Here is an 18,307-nt window from a genome sequence, read left to right as displayed (position 1 = left end):
ATGTGTTTGCTTGGTTTTTTGTTGTTGATTTTTCTTTTGTTTGTTTTTTGAAGGGCAGATTATTCTTACAGATTGGGCTATATGTTTTAAGGAAGCTGAGGGCCTGCCTCTCCTCTCATTTATAGCTATAGAAATCAGGAGCACTGAACTGTCACAGAATTTGTGAGCATACATGCAATATCAAAACAAATGAAAGATGAGAATGTAATAGTTTATTACTAGGAGGCTGAATAATGGCAGGGGATTAGATAACAGGTGCTGGTGGGCAGAGAAATAGCGAATATGAGAGTGCTGCATCACCATCTGTTCCTGATGTTCTTGCACCACTAGCTGAATGCTTTTGTTGCAGGCCTCTAAACGTCTAGCTGTGCTGCAGAGGTTGTGGGTTGCACCTTTGGTTTGGAGAGGAAAGTCTTACTTTTGTAAAGGAAGCTTTTGTTCTGTTTCTTCTGCTTTCTCACATACCTTAGTCCCATCTCTGATGTCAGACTCTGCCCATTAACTAAAACCCAAGAAAAATTCAAACAAATTGCATATTTGCTAAAGACAGCAGACTGAGCAACAGCAAATATAAATGGAACCTATGTTTTGTTCTTATTAAAACCATATGAGGAATAACCTGTGACATGATGTAACAGACCAGCATCTTTTGTTTGCAATTGGCCCTGTTAATGGATATCACAGCAACACCAGAGTAACAGCATAAAGGTGTTCTTTATCTCAAAGAGTTTACATAGACATGAAGTTCACCTGGGAATTCATAATTTTCTTTGTTCTTCTTTTACCCAAAATTTTGTGTACTATTTTTGTTTGCATAATTATCTGAATACTCTCAATAACAGATCTTCATATAGTTTTCTATAAAGACTGCATTTTACCATTACATCTGAAATGGAGTTTATTTCCAGACCAAAAAAAAGTCGCAGTGGTGAAACATTACTATGGTAGCTGGGAAAAGCTTTTACATACTTTTGTGATTTAAAATACTTGCTTGTCTCTGATTTGGCCATCCTATTAATGCTATTGCCTCTTAGTGACATCTGCTGGAATAAAGAACATTGAAACAAGTTCAAGTTTCCTCCACACTTGCTACCTGCCAGCCTTTAGTTCTTAAGGGAAAAAACAACTAACTTTGTATGTCAAAGCAATACTTGGCCAGTTCTGTTTTAAATTTTTCCCTATCCCAGCAGGACAACTGCTCTCTGCCTTCTTGTCCTTACATAAAGGGAATGACTAACTTGCCAACATGACAAAGATCCAGAAAGTTATAAAAGCTTCATTGTAAGGCTAAATCCTTAACAGTTACTCAAACAGTTTGCACGAAGGAAAGGAGAGGGTGTGCATGAAAACAGGAAGACATTAAAATAATGAATCATTCAGATTTTTTTCTATAGAGTTTATATATATATATATATATTTCAGGCAGATTTACACTTTCAAATTAATCTGCAACCTCCACATAGCTTTCCTTCTTTTCTACTATTTCCTGCCAAGAAAACCAGCTGGAGAGGTTTTGTAATGAAATAAGATGGGAATCTTTTCTCTTTTTCCTTCATGTCACTAAGACATCTCTTCACTGCTTAGCATTAGCTCTTACTGTAGCTGTAAATCTGTAATTGTGTTTTGATATATTTATCCTGTTTTCACTGTATGCTGAAACGTGCTCATTACTACATAAAACTAGTGACCAAATTATCTCACATGCATGTCTAGGCATATGCAAATAAGATTATAAAGGCAAAAATAGAAGATGAACATTTTTTTTCAAATATTTCTTTCTGATTGATCAGTATTCTCTTCCAAGCAGAGTAATAGATTGATCTCTATGTCAGTGAAAAGATATTGTGAGGAATTCAGAAATTTCTTCTCCGAAAATAAGAATTCATCACATTCTTTTTTCTTTAATTTGGCATGCCTTGTTGAGGACAAATATCAATTTAGAGCAAACACATATCTCTTGCTATCTAATGTTAAGTGTGGTGAATAACTTCCCTCAATGACTACAAGATATCCACTAATAGCTTAGAATATGTACACAGAATTTTAAATGAAAGGCAATATTTCCAAGTGAATGAAATATATGTTTACTAGATCATATTCCATACTTGACTAAGAATACCCAATTTTTGGGTACACAGTCTTCATCTCTGAAGTGCACAGAAGTCTTCAGACTATTCTGCAACTCTGTGCACATTGTTCCTAGATCACCTCATACTCTTCAAATGTTGCCTTTGAATATGAAAATCATCTGTTTTGTGAAGTGAAAACTGCTTGCTAACATCCAACTAGGTATAATGCAGTGTTGTTGGTTTTTTGTTTGCTTATTTTCTTTACTTTTTTTTTCTAAACCTAATTAACCAAATAGGTTGCATTTTATACACAAAGATTTTTTTTCCTGAAGGCTTCAGTTAGGAGTCAAATCTGTCAGAGATGTAATCCTATAGATTTGACTGGCATCAGATTGATTACATGATTACATCCCAGGGACACAGTCAGGAAGTTGATAAAGTAAAACATGTCACCATTTCTCTTGGATAATTTGCACTATTATTATAAGATAATAAACCTCCAGCAGAGAAAGCAATTTTTATAGGAAAATGAATCATATTCCAGTTATACACACATTATAATGAATGAAATGTGTAACTAAACAGATACATTTTCTGTGATGATGTAATCTGATCCCTTTTATACAGATTCCTGACCCTTACTGAGTCCAAAACTAAATGGCTTCTCACCAATTTTTGGTTGTTCAACAGTTACTGAACACATTATAAAAACTATTGTAAGAGCTTTGTGCTGTTGTAGTCTCTGGTGTTACGTTGCCTTAAATATTATAATATATAATATATATATCATTTCTATATTTCTATTGTATATATTATATATTATTTATATATACATAATTTTATATATGAATATATATATGAATTGTATATATAAATGTATATACGGCTGAAGCAAGATTCCGAAAGTTTCTTTTCAGTTGTGGAAATAAATCAGTATCTCCAGAGAACTATTCGGTTCATTGTAATGCAGATGTCTGTGAAAATGAAGCGACAGCTTTTTGAGGAATCTGCACAGGAAGTCTAAGGGGGCCAGTTTTGACATTTCAAATTAGGTGATAGAAATTTCCCAGCATGCTTGTGTACTAGATAGCCCTTCCAGTCTAGAAAAGGCAGTAGATCTGCTCTTATTCTACTGTCTATTCCAGTTTGTGAATGCAACATTTAACGTCAAGGCACGTCAAGTATCTACCGTGGATACTGTGGATAACTTTTGTAGTTTATGCTGAAGTTCACTTGTTACAATTTTGTTCTTCTCAATATCTAAACTACTGAGATTTAAATAACACTTGACCACCTAGTCAACACTTTGTGTATCAGAAGTGAGTTTGCCATAAACATTAAAAGATGGTTTTCTTCAAGTCCTTTTTGCAGCTATTGTAATGTGAAAAGATAAGAACATTCAGAAGCTAGTGTTAAATAATCCTTAAATGACAGTACCGACCTGTATTCCTTTCTATTACAGATATTCTCCTATAAATCCTACACAATCTCTTTTCATTTTCCTTTAATGAAGCATTTGGCACTCAGGGAATAATTCATACTGATTTATTTTTGTTACTGATGTGACTTCTAAGCATATATGCTACACATTTAAATCTAATGCAGTGCATATTTTTCATTGAAAATAGTGTTATTGAATTATAATTAGATGCGTGGGAAGTGTTTGTTTGCTTTTAACACCTTCCATGTTTAGCTCTCACAGGAATGCTTCTTAGTCTTAAAATGAGTACCGGTTACTTTTATCCTTTCAAAAACTGCTGTGAGAGATTATCAATACCTTTCTCATTTTTTTAATTCATTTCCCTTAAAATTCCTGATATATTTTTATATTGACTGCTCTATGTACTTTCCACTTTTTCCAATCAGAAACAAATTATATTACCAAGCAGGAGATCAAAAATCAAGTTGACTTTGAAGACAAATTCATATTTTCAATGTCAAGCATTCCTTGGTTTTCAGCTGGGACACAGTTTTCATCTAGTTTTTCCATGGCAAATTAGAAAATTGACATTCCTTGGCAGGAAGACCTTAAAACCTGTTCTGTGCAGCTAAAAGACTGTTTCTGGAAGCATACGATTTTGAAGTAACCTCAGCCTCTTGCAACATGGTATTGAGCTTTGTGTGAATTTCCATCTCTCTTATGTGACAAAAAACTCAATCATTTCCTAATATTTTATGGAAAATGTATTAAATATGTAGAAAATATCCTAAAATAAGTGCTTCAGAGTATATGCACTTCCTTTGGACACAGTTTTCTTCTTTTACATCCTCACTATCAAGACAAGCTTGATGATCCCAGATGCAGGTGATTCCTCAGGATGTCAGTAATGTAATTACACTCTGAGGAGAGTGGCTTAGAATTCACGTAATTAAGGGCATGCCTGGTGCCACTGAAATTCAGATAATGCTTCCCACTCATTCAAGATAAAGAGGATCAAGCTTTACACTTACTGTAACATTTCATGTCGAAGAGTGATTGCATACTTATGTTCTAAATCTGTAAAGGCGGTTTAAGAACAGCATTTGAATGAAGTTTACAGATTTTGATTTAAAAGGTGTATTTTACCATGGATAATGCAGCTTGATTAACATCATTCTTTCATAAAACAATTAATAGTTCCACATGGAAAGGGGAAAAAAAACTGATATGATAAAATTTTTGTTTTATTTTTAATTATGTTTTGATTGAGAACCTGAACTTAGAAGTGGGGAAAAAAATTTTAACTTACCTGGCTGGCATTTTATGAAACAATGTAATCTTGTCTTCCAACTTCAAAAGAACTACACAATTTTGTTTTCTTTGTTTTGTTAATATATTCTCTTAAAGGGAAAAAAATCAGACTTCCTACAGGATAAATGCACTAGTTTTTCTCAATACTCTCTGTTAGCAATCCTCTTTTTTTTTCCCACTCACCTTTTTAATTGTAATAAAGCAGCTGTGTTGTTTTCTTGGGTTGACCAAAAACTTCTTTTTCTTCCTGTTTCATTTTAAGCTAACTTTATGCAAAAGGAGATGGAGCACAGAGAGGAACACAAGCAATTATATGACAATTAGTTGCATTAGGTGAATAATGGGATTTTGTGTTTTGCTTTCAAGGCAATACCACATAAACTTTGAAAAGAAGGTTTGAATTACTGCCAGAATCAAATTTAATCATGTGCACTCTAAAAGTTCAGGTGAAATTATGAAAACATACATTATATGAGCATTTAAGACATATTTATCGTCCTTACAGCATCCTTTTGCTTTAAATGTCCTTATAACATAAGGGCTACTTAGGTAAGAGTTCAGTAATTCTCACGTAATGACTGGGATACTTTCCTGTGGAGGAGAAAGCTCAGCATTGTCTGGTTGTTCTACTGTAACACAAATTCAGGACAGAAAAGGATCACGAGTATAAGTTTATGGAAAAATAAAATGCATTCTCTATCCCGGCTTTTGCAGTAAGGATAGGAATGGATTTCTCCTGTGTGTATTCAGAAATGAGAGTGAGAATGAGAAGGAAGCCAAAAGAAGTATGCAGGTTATTCTGAAAGTCACGCCTCCAATTTATTTGCATAGAAACTACATCAGATACAAAGAGCACAATAACACTATTTGATGAAGCAAATTCTTTTTCAACATAGTCACCACCATTAGCAATGCATTTTTGTTAGTGATGAACAAGAGCCCATATGCCATGCTCATAAAAATCTGCAAAAGCGGAGGTGATCCACTGCTGCTGTCATGATTGCTGAAATGCATCACCTACTACCTCACTGTGCTCACATCCACTGTTTGGTCTCCATAAACATTCAACAAATGTCAATGAATGTTGATAGGTGTCATTTTTTGTACACATGGAGGAATTCAATTTCACATATTTGCTTCATATACACTTCCATGCCAGACACCATTCTGTCAGATTGCCCTTCTGCTGCCATCTATCACACAGCAATAAAATGTAATGGAACACTGGCGTGAAGGTTCAACCTCTACTGCCATTCCACCAACATCCATTTCTGATGTCATGAGCCAACAGAATAAAACAAGAGGTATTACTTTTGGAGTAGCACTTGTACTGTTCTTCTTGGATTTAGGAAAATCAATTAAGGGCAGAAATAACATATTACAGAAATAATTACATAGGATTTTGTTTTGTGCACTTGCATCCTTCCTTTCACCTTTCAGTCTGAAAAATGGAAAGAAAGACTCTTTACAACACTAAGGAAGGGAAAACCTGTCATTCAGTACCTGATAATTTGAGAGCTGTTCTTCTTGACATGTTTTAAGTTTCTCATAGAGTGGGCGAAAGGGAATATTGATAAGAAGGTGAGATACTCCTGTACTCGTTCAACTCTACAAATATTTCCAAATTAGAGCATAAAAGGGGAATGTTTTCTTTCTTTTGCAGCTGAAATTCTCTTGGCAAATGGCTATTCTCTGGCACTCTGGGCCAACCTCATCCTTGTGGTAAGTGGTGACTCTATTAGTTGAATTCAACTCACTTGTCTGTCTACAACCAGTACAGTTTCTTTTAAAACCTATTATTGCCTAGTAAAATACGGCTTTAAGAAGGCCCAGCATATTCCTAAATGCGTAGTTTTATCATTGTCAACTTAACTAATCAAAACTATGATGAAACTTATTTCTGTAATACAAAACTGTCTGAATTAACATAAAAGCAACACTCTACATGATAAAAATTGTAATAGTCATCCTTCTCATTCAACAACAGATTAAAGATTTTAAAGAAACTATTTTGTTAATCTACATAAATGCCAATGTGTACAGATACATAAAGAAGAAAATTCTGAAACCGGAGATTTTTTGATGCCATTAAATATAACTATTTTTAATTATTTTCATTATATCAAAATAGTAATCAAAGTACTCTTTCTGAAGACTGCAGATTAATAATTTACTGTAATATTTTTGGCAAATAAAATGATTTCTCACAAAAAATGGGAATAAAAACTCAATACGTTTGTCCCCTTACCTTCTTCATGGTACCTGAGTTGTGTGATCAGGCTATCTAGTTTTCCCATGTTCAATGTATATCTGCTGCTAGAGGTGAGACATAAAGTAATTGTATTTCTTGTGAGAGGTAGCAAACTAGAAGCTAATAAGCATTACCTAACACAGATTCCAGGCATCATTATTGTCACAAGATGATCTGCTTCTCTTGATTCTTGAACTCGACTAATTTTCTTAAAATAAATTCTGCATTTGAATATTTATTTTCATAAAGAAAACAAAACTAGTTTTATTCTCTGAGAACAGACTTTTTAATTTTTTATTGCTCTTTTGTTATTCCTCTTGTCTTTTAGCAGTATGAGATAGGATAACTACTGTGAATGTAGACAAACCTCTGACATCAATAGAATTCTTTGTTTTTATTCTCTGCTCCATTTCTTATATAACTTAATGTTTTGACAACTTAGCAATTCACACCAAACAGAGAGTAACAGGATTCAAACAAAATCAATTAACACTTTTAATTTTTCCCATATTCCATCTGTTCTCATCATAGAAGTACAAAAGCTCATATTATGAAAAGAGAATACTCCCAAATTAATTTTTATTTACTTCTCTGCAGTAGGAATGACTAGTTTATCTGAACACTACTGTAGTCGAAAAACCTGAGATTTGTACACTCATAAATATTTTAGCTATGTCCGTTGCTAAGATCAAGATAATGCTTTGAAATTTCATTGAATTTCTGTGACTTTTGTCTTACTTTAAGGAACCAGTGCATGGATGACTATTTTACCCAGCAGACTTAAGTTTGCATCTTAAAATAGTTGAAGGAAATCAAAACCACCTGATCATGCTGTCCACAGCTGAAGCCAGAAAGTTATCTTTTTCAACATATTACTTCAAATCAACCTGCTTTTTAAAGTACTTTCTGATTTACTTCTACAAAATTTTAAACTAGACGTACCTGAATGTTCAATGCTAGAAGACTGATGATCTCTTTCTTTCCTAACTTTCCAATTCTGATAAATTCAATATGTATTGAAAAAATTGAGAAAGATTGTCAATCAGTGTGCTGTGAAGCTGTGAGCACAACGGATTTAAAGGAATATGAACTAGATTTTCTCTTCCAAATGATTTATTCTGACATTAAAAGGAAAAATAATTTTTAATATAAACAGCTGGCTACAACAGATGACCCAGTCTTCAGAAGCACAATATTCCCTCTATTTTCCTATGGGAGCTTAGAAAGTTCTCCTAGACTTCATGCCTAGACAATTTAAATGTTTCAGTTCAGGTAAATACTTCAGTTTGATCTTTAGTAAACTTCAGTCTACAAAGCCTCTGCCCTAGTATTATATTGGTGGGACTTTGGTGGGTCATTGCTGGTAACAAGGAAACAAGTCATTCTTAAAAATAAGGAGAGGCTACCAGTAAAGTTCCAAAACTGTTACCGATTTTATATTTGTGGCCATTCTCATACTAACTGCTTGTTGCTCTTGCATGGTCACATACAGCTCATGGTTATTAAGATCTAACCATTACAACAGAGCTGAAAGACTATCCAATCTTGCTTAATTTCATTTCAATTTTATTTCCACTTCAAAAACAAATAGGAAAGATATTTGATATTTCCATATCAGGAATGTTTTTCAGCTTAGAATCATAGAATCATTTGAGCAGAAAGAGACCTTAAAGATCATCCAGTTCAACTCCCCTGCAACGAACAAGGACACCTACATCTAGATCAGGGTGCTCAGAGCCTTGTACATCCTGACCTTGAGTGTCTCCAAGGACAGAGCATCCAACACATCTCTGGGCACCTGTGCCAGTGCCTCACTACCCTACTGCAAAAAACCTTTTTCTTATACCCAGTCTAAATCTCCCCACTTTCAGTTTGAAACCATTTCCCCTTGTCCTAGCACAACAGACCCTCCTAAAGAATCTGTCTGCTTCTTTCTCATAGCCTCCCTCTAAATACTGAAAGGTTGCTATCAGGTCTCCCTGGAGCCTTCTCCAGGCTGAACAGCCCCATTTCTCTCAGCCTGTCCTCATAGGAGAGGTGTTCCATCCCTTGGATCATTTTTGTGGTCCTCCTCTGGATGTGCTCCAACAGGTCCACATCTCTCCTGTATTGAGGACTCCACATCTGAACACAGTTCTCCAGGTGAGGTCTTACAGTGCAGAGTAGAGGAGCAGGGTCATCTCCCTGACCTGCTGGCCACAGTTCTTTTGATGCAGCTCAGGATACAGTTGGCTTTCTGGGCTGTGAGGGCACATTGCTGGCTCATATCCAGCTGGCACCCACCAGTTCCCCCACGTCCTCTTCAGCAGTGCTGTGCTCTATCCTTACCTCCCCCAGCTTGTACTGATAGTGGAGGTTGCCATGACTCATGTGCAACACCTTGCACTTGGCTTTGTTGAAGCTCAGGAGGTTCACTGAGGCCCACTGCTCAGCCTACCTAGGTGTCTCTGAATGGCATCCTGTCCCTCAGATGTGTTGATCTCACCGCACAGCTTGGTGTTATCCACAAACTTGCTGAGGGTGCTTCTTCATCTTGAAGTAACTTCAGTTTTCAAAGTATTTTAAAATATTTTTAAAGCCTGAAAAATACATAAGTCTAACATTTTAATTTATATATATATATATATATAAATTTAAAATAAAACAGAAGATCTCTTTTTTTTTTACCTGGAAATTATGTTTCATGAAAAGATCTTTTTTACACTGACTCAGAATAAAACTAATTTTGAAGCTGTAATTTTTTCTGTGATGTGGAAATTTCACAATACATGTACTTCTAGATTTGTCTGAACTAGGCAAGATTTGGAAAGTACTTTGGCTGTGCCATTCTGACAATTAAATATAAGTAGCATTCAAAGGAGTTTAATTTACAATTTAATCCATATTTTTCTCTTACATAGCAGAATTGAATCAGAAATATATTTTGTGAAATAAATAAAGACATTTTATGTTTTTACAAGTGAGAGAAGACTCAAGCAGAAAGACTTAAGTCTCCTTTAAATAATATTCATTGCTTTGAAGCGGAGGTTTAGTTTTCTTGTTTTTATTTTTTAATATTTATTGATCTTCTTCTTCTGGCTAGCAGAAATAAGAAGGGACAAAAGCTACAATTAAAGTCTACCATTCCATTCCAAGAAAAAAAAAGAAAATCTGTACAGCTATTTTCACAGACTGCTTTAGCTCCTTGAAAAAGTTATTTACACTCTTGTGTTCACAACTATATTAAATCCTCAAAATGACTGTGTTGACTGCCTACTTTAATTCTTGTCATCAAAATTACTTAAAAGTCTCCCTGGTAGCATAAACAATTCTTCAAGGAATTTACATATTCCTCAGTATGAGAAAATCTATTCAGCAACACAGAACACAAGACGTCAACACTTTTCAATCACATGCTAATTAAACTGAACTATATGTTTGCAGAGTAAATATGAATAACACACAAAAAGAACAGCCGCCTTCATTCCCATTATATTTCAGAGTGGCTACATTTTAGTTCTAGTCTCTGATTTCATCCATGATAATTTAAAAGGGACACTTCTAAACACTTGCCATTATTTTATGGAAATACATAAACAATATTCTGCTTTGAAAACATTTCTGCTTATATTTCATCTTAATTTTCTTCATAAGCATTGTTTTATTTAAATTCAAGGACCTTTGTTGATAGTAAGTGCATATATAAGTGCTGTTTCTTTAACTGAAGTTATAATCTTCTGTTTGTGTTTGAGAAAGACCCTTTTAATTATCAGGTCTCTAACAGGCTCCTCTTTCATCCTTCACTGTCTCTCTAACTTTCTTTTCTGCAAAAGGTGTAATTCTATGCTGTGTAAGAACTGTTTATTCCAATAAAGAACTTATTTACTTGTTCCTGAGACCTGATTATGTTGACATAAATATTCTTACTTCAATTTATTTTTTAGACTTAGACTTAGTTTAAAATTTAATTTGAGCTCCTGTTGAGCTACAGGCTTTGCCTTGGCATCACATCTGTGAGTGAAGACAATATTTTGCTTTAGTTTACTCGTGGTCGCATTAAATTTCTTGATATAGAATTTCCTTCGTTGTCGTTGTTGTTATTGGGCAGTCAACTTTAACAGCTTTGGACTGTATTTTTGTTCATGAGTAACAGCCAGGCCCTTGGCTTGTCTGAGTTCTCTATTTTTCTACAGGCCTGCCCAGATCTACTTAGAAATGCCCGTGGGCACTATGCTTCAAGGAAAAGAAAAAAAAAAGAAATTAAAAGATTTTCAGATGCAAATTGGCAAACTGACATTGTTTCCATAATCATATTGTTGCTGCCTCCTTTTTATTTACTCTTCTCCCCTGTGGAGCTCTGACTGTGTTGGAAGAGTCTTCCATCGCACAAGTAATCCATGCTGATAAATACTCAGTTTGTAACTGGAGAGCCTATTACACAATTTTCTCCATAAATATCTTAAAAATCAAGCATGAATAGGGCAACGGTTCATTGTCAAAGTCCTCTATTAGGCTACAAGAACTTTATAATATAAAAGGAAGAAACTTTCTAAAAACATTTATCTCCCTTGAAGATGACAAAATGAGGAAGCAGCTCAAATTTGTAGAGAAACTGTACATTGTACTCTAACAAAGCAATTAATAAAAAATGTGAACATTTGTGCCTGACAGTCTATTTGTTGTAATTAATATGTAGTACGTAGAGATATAGAAACTACTGAAGAGATGACATAAGAAGGTGGAAAGCATTCGAGCCATTGAAGATTTTGGAAATTGTCAGCAATTCTGAACATTAGATGTTCAGATGCTTATGACTGAGGATTTTAGCTGGGAGAATACATATCAGTAATTCAAGTAAAAGTGCACATTTAGTTGTTCTGCTGGGGTCTGTCCAGATCTGATTCTATTCAGGATTTTACCAAGGCCTGAGGAGTTGGAAATTTGTTTTAAGTTCACAGATGTTGAAAGTAAGAGACTTTAACATACATACACTTAGACACAGACCTGAAATTTAAAGTGACAGGAACAAACTGGAGAAATAGTTTGAGAAATTTAGAATGAAATGGAACAAAACCCTGAGGAAAGCGCCAAATTTAGTAATCTTTGACTGCACAAAATAGAGAATAGGGATCACTTATAACTTCTGTAGAGGTGCTGGAATTTTAAATCATGCACTGAATATTAAATTTATTATCAAATGGTATTTTTTTGTGTGTTTTGGGTAATATTCAGTTAGTACTTCTTGGAAATGTATAGTTTTAATGGAAAAAATAGCATAAAAAAAGAAAATGCATGATCATTGTCTTCCAGGAAGCAAAACAACCTGTTATAGGAAGGAAAATAACATCTTCTTCTCCAGTTCACCAAGAAACATCTATAATAGGTATCAGAAAAATTTCCAAATTGTAAACAGCATGAAAGACTGAAAAAATCTGCAGGGAACTGTAGTGTCTCCAGCTCTGAAGTTTATAAACTAGGCTGAAGGCATACTTTTGTTTGCCACTGAAAGTGCATTCTTGTACTGATTCAGATAGAGAAGAAAGGCAATTTGCAACAATTTTGCTTTTGGTTTCAAAGAATTTTTTTGTATGTGTGTCTGAATAGTAACAATTAACAAATCATTTAAATGAGAAACAATTTCTTAGTAAGTTTTTTTTTAAAAATTTAGGCAACGTCTATATCTTTTGGTATTTAATTAAATCTTTCTTAATATACTTAAATTAGATTTCACTTAGACATTATCTCAAGGTTAAAATGTTGATAATGATCTAAAAATGCATTTTATGAAGACTGTGTGCCTGTATCACAAGAGTTTTTTCATCCCCTTCAATACAGTATTAAATGAAGATAGCATATTTTAATGTAGTAGGTTCAGTTTTCTACTGGATTCTATCGTGGTTATTTAGAGGTTGATTCTTACTAGATAGAGGCTGAAAAACAGTTTCATAAAAGTTTTACAATCATGACTTCTAGCTTTGCTCTTACTAGTACTACATTTAAATTCTGCTTTTATATAATGACACCCGAGTAATATTCTGTGCAGCTACACTCACTCCACTGTAATTATACCAGGGATAAAGTCAATCCAACCTTGTTTGAATATCCCCAAGTGAAGATTCCCTCTGCTACCAGGAGAACCGGAAGGGGAAGAGGGGGAATGAACAGATGTTGATTCTTTATTCCTTGGGGATTTATTTGTTTTTCCTGACATCAGACAGTTACTGAGAATTCAGCTGTTAAGAAAGTTTTATTTTAATTGAAAATACTATTACACAGGAATGTTGCTATGGGGTGGCACTACTCTTTAAAAAACAAACAAAAAAAAACCCTAAAGGATGGTGGAAGAACATTTAACACATTTAATTGATAATATTTTTTTGTTAACACAGTACCTCCACATAAAATGAAAATGTTCATGTTCTTTTTTAGTAAAAATTCCAATTAGCACACTTTATTATTATTTTTTATGGATAGGATTGTGACAACTAGTCTATGGACTTCTGCTGGCATGGAATCCTACCTTTGTAATTCTTCTACAGTCAGTTTATCTCCTGGACTTCTGCCAGATCTCTGTAAGTGTTTGATGTTTCATCCATACCCTTGGGAAATACCTCTCATTCATGTTACAGGTACTTTACATCATATAAAGGACCTTTAAAATATCACTCATTGTGACACTTTCCTATTTCTGTATGGTGAAAAATAGCTTTAGTACACATGAGAATTAAATTTTAAATACTGTGGTGACACTTCTCCCATTCACATTCATTGCTGAGCCTGGGATGTGTATACTCCACCACATTCAAAGTGTAAGAAATATGTTTACTTCATGGCTATAGCCTTAGAAGTATCAGTAATGCTGTAGCTATCACAAAATGCCTGCTCAGTAGAAGTATATAGAAAACTACACCCACAATAATAGAAGATCAAATTACATGTTGCTGGAAATAATCTGTTATATAATTGGTATCACTGAATATATTTCCATGGAAAGATGCAACATTCTTTTCCAAAAGGAGTGTTTGAAAACAGATTTTAATGGACAAAATGCTTGAAGAAAAGAAAGACCAAAATGAGAAAATAATAATTTCAAACTGGATTTAAGTTACAATTTCCTTTCAAGGCTATCTATGATTAGTTTATCTTCTACTGACAGACACCAACTAATTGACCTGAGCTCCTCATCCTGCAGACGATACCTGGAGGACAAGAATATCATGAAGACTGTGTTGGTGAAAGTGGTATGAAAACTGACACAATTTTTGCCATTAGAGCCAACCACTTGATGAGAGTTGTGCTCCTCAGTCATAAGGAGAAGACCAGGGTAACTAGACAGGCATTATAAGAAAACAATGTCAAAATCCTAAGGTCAGGGAGGCGAGTGAGTATTCTGCCTGACTGAACACTTTGGTCCTAATACTACAAGAGACAGATGGGAAGGCATAGCTATTTAAACATGAAATCCAGCTCTGGATTCTGATGATTTCAAATTTGCAAAATAAAAATGTAATGACAGCTTGAGTAATAATAACTATTGTGAGCAGTAGAACTAATGAAGATGAGCTTTATCAATCCTTGCGACCTACCAAACTGTTCTCCAGTGTCAGATGTAGTGTAAGCTCTGACCAAGAATTGATTACCTATGCCAAATTAATAGAACCATACCTTTTATCTACATATTCCTTTCTTAATAACAGAGTTCAGACTGCGTTATTAGAAGTCTTTTCGATTAAAACACCACTTACATGAAAAACATAAATTATAGTTCATATTTGATATTGTGACACTATCATGATATAGATCAGCAAAACACCTGGATACCAATTTCAAACACATAAGCATAGTTTGATCTTCCAAGAGAAATAGGAATAAAAAAATCCAATATAAGGTAGAATATGAAAATGAGATATCTGAATAACTTAGATGAACACTGGCAAAGAATCATGTTGCATATCTATCTGTCTACCTGTCTCAAGTGTTTTTGTGCACAACACTTGCAGAAAAGTGTTAAGTATTCCCTATACTCAGGAAATTCTCATATTGATCTCACATAGGTATATTTCTGGCATACATCGTTTTTGGGATGAATGTGTCATAGCAAATCCTGATTTCTAACCCCCTGCTGAAATCCAAACCTCACAGGATGCACATTTTTTTTAATGCTTAGTGTTAGGCATCTTTGCTGTTGCATGTTGTGCACTAGTGCACTGAACACCCAATGAACATCTTCTGCATAGGATTGAAATCAAAGGTGTTCTCCAGTTTAAATGTATGTACAGTTTGACACATTCATGTTTTCTTAATAATTTTCTTTGACCAGAAATACAATTGCTGTAATTGAATAATTAATGCATGTGGACACCCTCAACTGCTGGCTGACCATACTGTTCTCCCATTGGGTTGCAAAATAAATGATGAAAATGAAAACTCATTTTCTTAGCTGACAGTTGAGCTATTTCTGTGACCAACAAATGCTACAAATCTTTCAGATAGAAGAGATAAGAATCAAAGCAAAGGTTCAGACCAAGATTTATGTCACAATTTATTTCTGGTTGGTGTAATTGGTAAAATTAATGCCCTATTACCTTGCTTAATGGGTGCTATACTGCTTAAAAATAAAAATGAAAAAAACATATTTCTATTAAAAAAATCCTTATATTTACCAATTTCATCATACATTAATTGTATGTGAGCTTTCTTCTTCAGACTGGGTCCCCAGAAAACAGAACATCTGAAGAATCATAGATTTATGTATACAGGAAAGTTGGATTAAATGGAAGAATTTGACTAATTAAGAGTTCATCCCAAAAGTTCTATAGGCTTATGTAAATTCTACTAACTTTTGCATTTAGCATTTAAGAACTCCACAGCATTTCCCATACAATTATCTCATTTGTATCTTTGACTAGAAATTAAATGTATAGATATAATAAGGCTTTTTTCAATATTTCCAACTTGGTTGGAAATGAGAAATTTCACAAGAAAAGTTGCTGCTTGAAAATACTTATCCTGATTTGCAGATTTCAGAGTATGTGTATTCAGCACTGATGATATACAAGATGATAGTTGATTCCATAGATCAAGTAGGCACCAAATGTCCATATCCTTTGGAGTAATTACCCTAGAGTGGTTCATTAATTAACCTATGGATTCATCAAACAAAAATTTTATTTGACTGAGGCTAAAGTAAGTTTAAAATAAAATTTTCATATTTTTACCTGCTACATTTTTCCAATCCTTTCTCATTAACTGAATTGGCTTCTCTAGTTGGTGGGGTTTTTTAAGGAAGATGCTAGAACATATGCTTCACTCCTGGAGAAGTTAAACAAGTGAAGTAAGGAACATGCTGAGCCCAGTGAAAATACCAATTACCTCAACCAATAGTAAAAGTAAAACAGTTTGTGGGAGCAAACGGAGCATTGTTGAAATAATGACAGTGAAGGGCCACAGAAAAAAAAGCCTGTATTTGGGATGGTTTTCCTCTAAGTAAATAGTTTGCTCAAATAGATTGCTCTTCGCATTTCTTGGTTTCTGCTGACATCTATGTTGCAATGTAAATCTGAATAAATAAGAACAACAGTAATGATTTCTTGATGACAGGAAAATATTCTTGAGAAATTGTATTAATAATAGCACTGCTGAAAGGATCTTTGGTCAGAGCTTAGGGACTAACTAAATTTCCTTTATCAGAGATAAAAGAAAAATTAGAAACAGAGTCCCATATTCTCCACGATAAACCATTAAAATAATTTTGTATATCATCAATGCTGAATTTCCCTTACAGCTACATGCATGCTGCATTTCCTGTAATCTAGTAGTGCAAATCTACCCTTCCTCTCTTTTTATCCACACTTCTATTGAGTGTGAGACTGCACAGTGTTTGTTATCAGACAACATGATGACTGCCTCAAATTTTGTTTTCAAAACTATATTTTTTCCCATTTTCCTGCTATCAATTTAAATACTGTTAGAATCCATCCTTTCTGTCAGAGAATACCTTCAGCATGTGTTCCCTTGGCTTGCCCTCCACATTCCTAGCCATTAGTTTCAGAGCGCTGTTGTGTTTACCTAGGATAGACAAGCAGTCATCAGGACTTTCTGCTCGTTCTCCTCCTTTCCTCTTTTAACTAATTCCAAATATTTGTGCTGTGTTCTTAGTATGTATTCTTTTTATTTCCTGCACTGTTCACCTTCTTTCAAATATAACACACTGCTGTAAATAATTCTCTGCAGGTCATCAAGTAACACATCAGAAACCATTATTATTTCAAGAATCAGCACTTCTATTTAAATATCCAACAACAAAAGCATAATAGAGTGAAGTGTGTTAACAACAAACCAGATAAATCTCTTCCCTGGTCCTATTCAGAAAGCAAATGTATGATGTCATATCAATATCTTCCTTAAAAGAAAGAAAGCTATTCTTGCTGTTTATTAATTGCATTTAGTGGGGTCTACAGATCTAGGAGAGTCCTGGTTCCCAAACGTGTTGGTGCTATGTGAATGCACAGTATAGTATAGCTCTATCCCAACAGCGTGCTTGATATCTTGTGCATTTACCAGGGTGTTTCTGGCAAACACTGTAGACAGCCATATGTCTTCTTTTTTTAAGCATTTAAATGATGAAACCTGTCAGTACACATCTAAAGAGGCATAAAGAAGTAGTGCTTGCATTGCTCTTTATCAGTTTTCCTGCCATATGTATTGCTCCTGATATGGAAAGGGTCAATAAATGAAAATAGCCTGGCACTGAACTTGACTGCATCTGTGTAAAGCTGAGGGAGAGCATTCTTTTTCCAAAGTTGTTAGGTCGATGTGAGATGAACATAGCGTGGAGTCCAGCCTTTCAGGAATGCTTGACATAAAACATCAGTATACAACATGCATCTTTTTCTCTTTTTCATTACAATTCATGAAGGTTGGTACTACTTTTATGCAGAAATAACAATTTTAAAAGGTAGAGATGTGTTTTATAGTCCAAGTTCCCTCCCTTTGTTGGGTATGACTCTGGACAAGGAAGTTGGCTGCCTCAAAATTATCACCAAACCTCTCAATAGGAACATCCTGCAGATGCAGAAACCTGCCTTTTGCAGCAGCCCACAGCACTTCCCTCCAACTTATTGGATTTTAAACTAACGTTAAAAATCTAAAGAGAGCCCCCTTTTGGTTTAAACTCCTCTCAGGCCCATATTGTGTTTCTGTCACAGGAGTGATTCTGAGAGCGACTAATTAAAAGTCCAATGAATGTGTGAGGGTTAAACTCACAGGCTCTGCTCA

The sequence above is a fragment of the Numida meleagris genome, chromosome 2 (assembly GCF_002078875.1).
Source record: "Numida meleagris isolate 19003 breed g44 Domestic line chromosome 2, NumMel1.0, whole genome shotgun sequence".
Classification (NCBI taxonomy): Eukaryota; Metazoa; Chordata; class Aves; order Galliformes; family Numididae; genus Numida; species Numida meleagris.
This window is presented reverse-complemented; position numbering follows the sequence as displayed.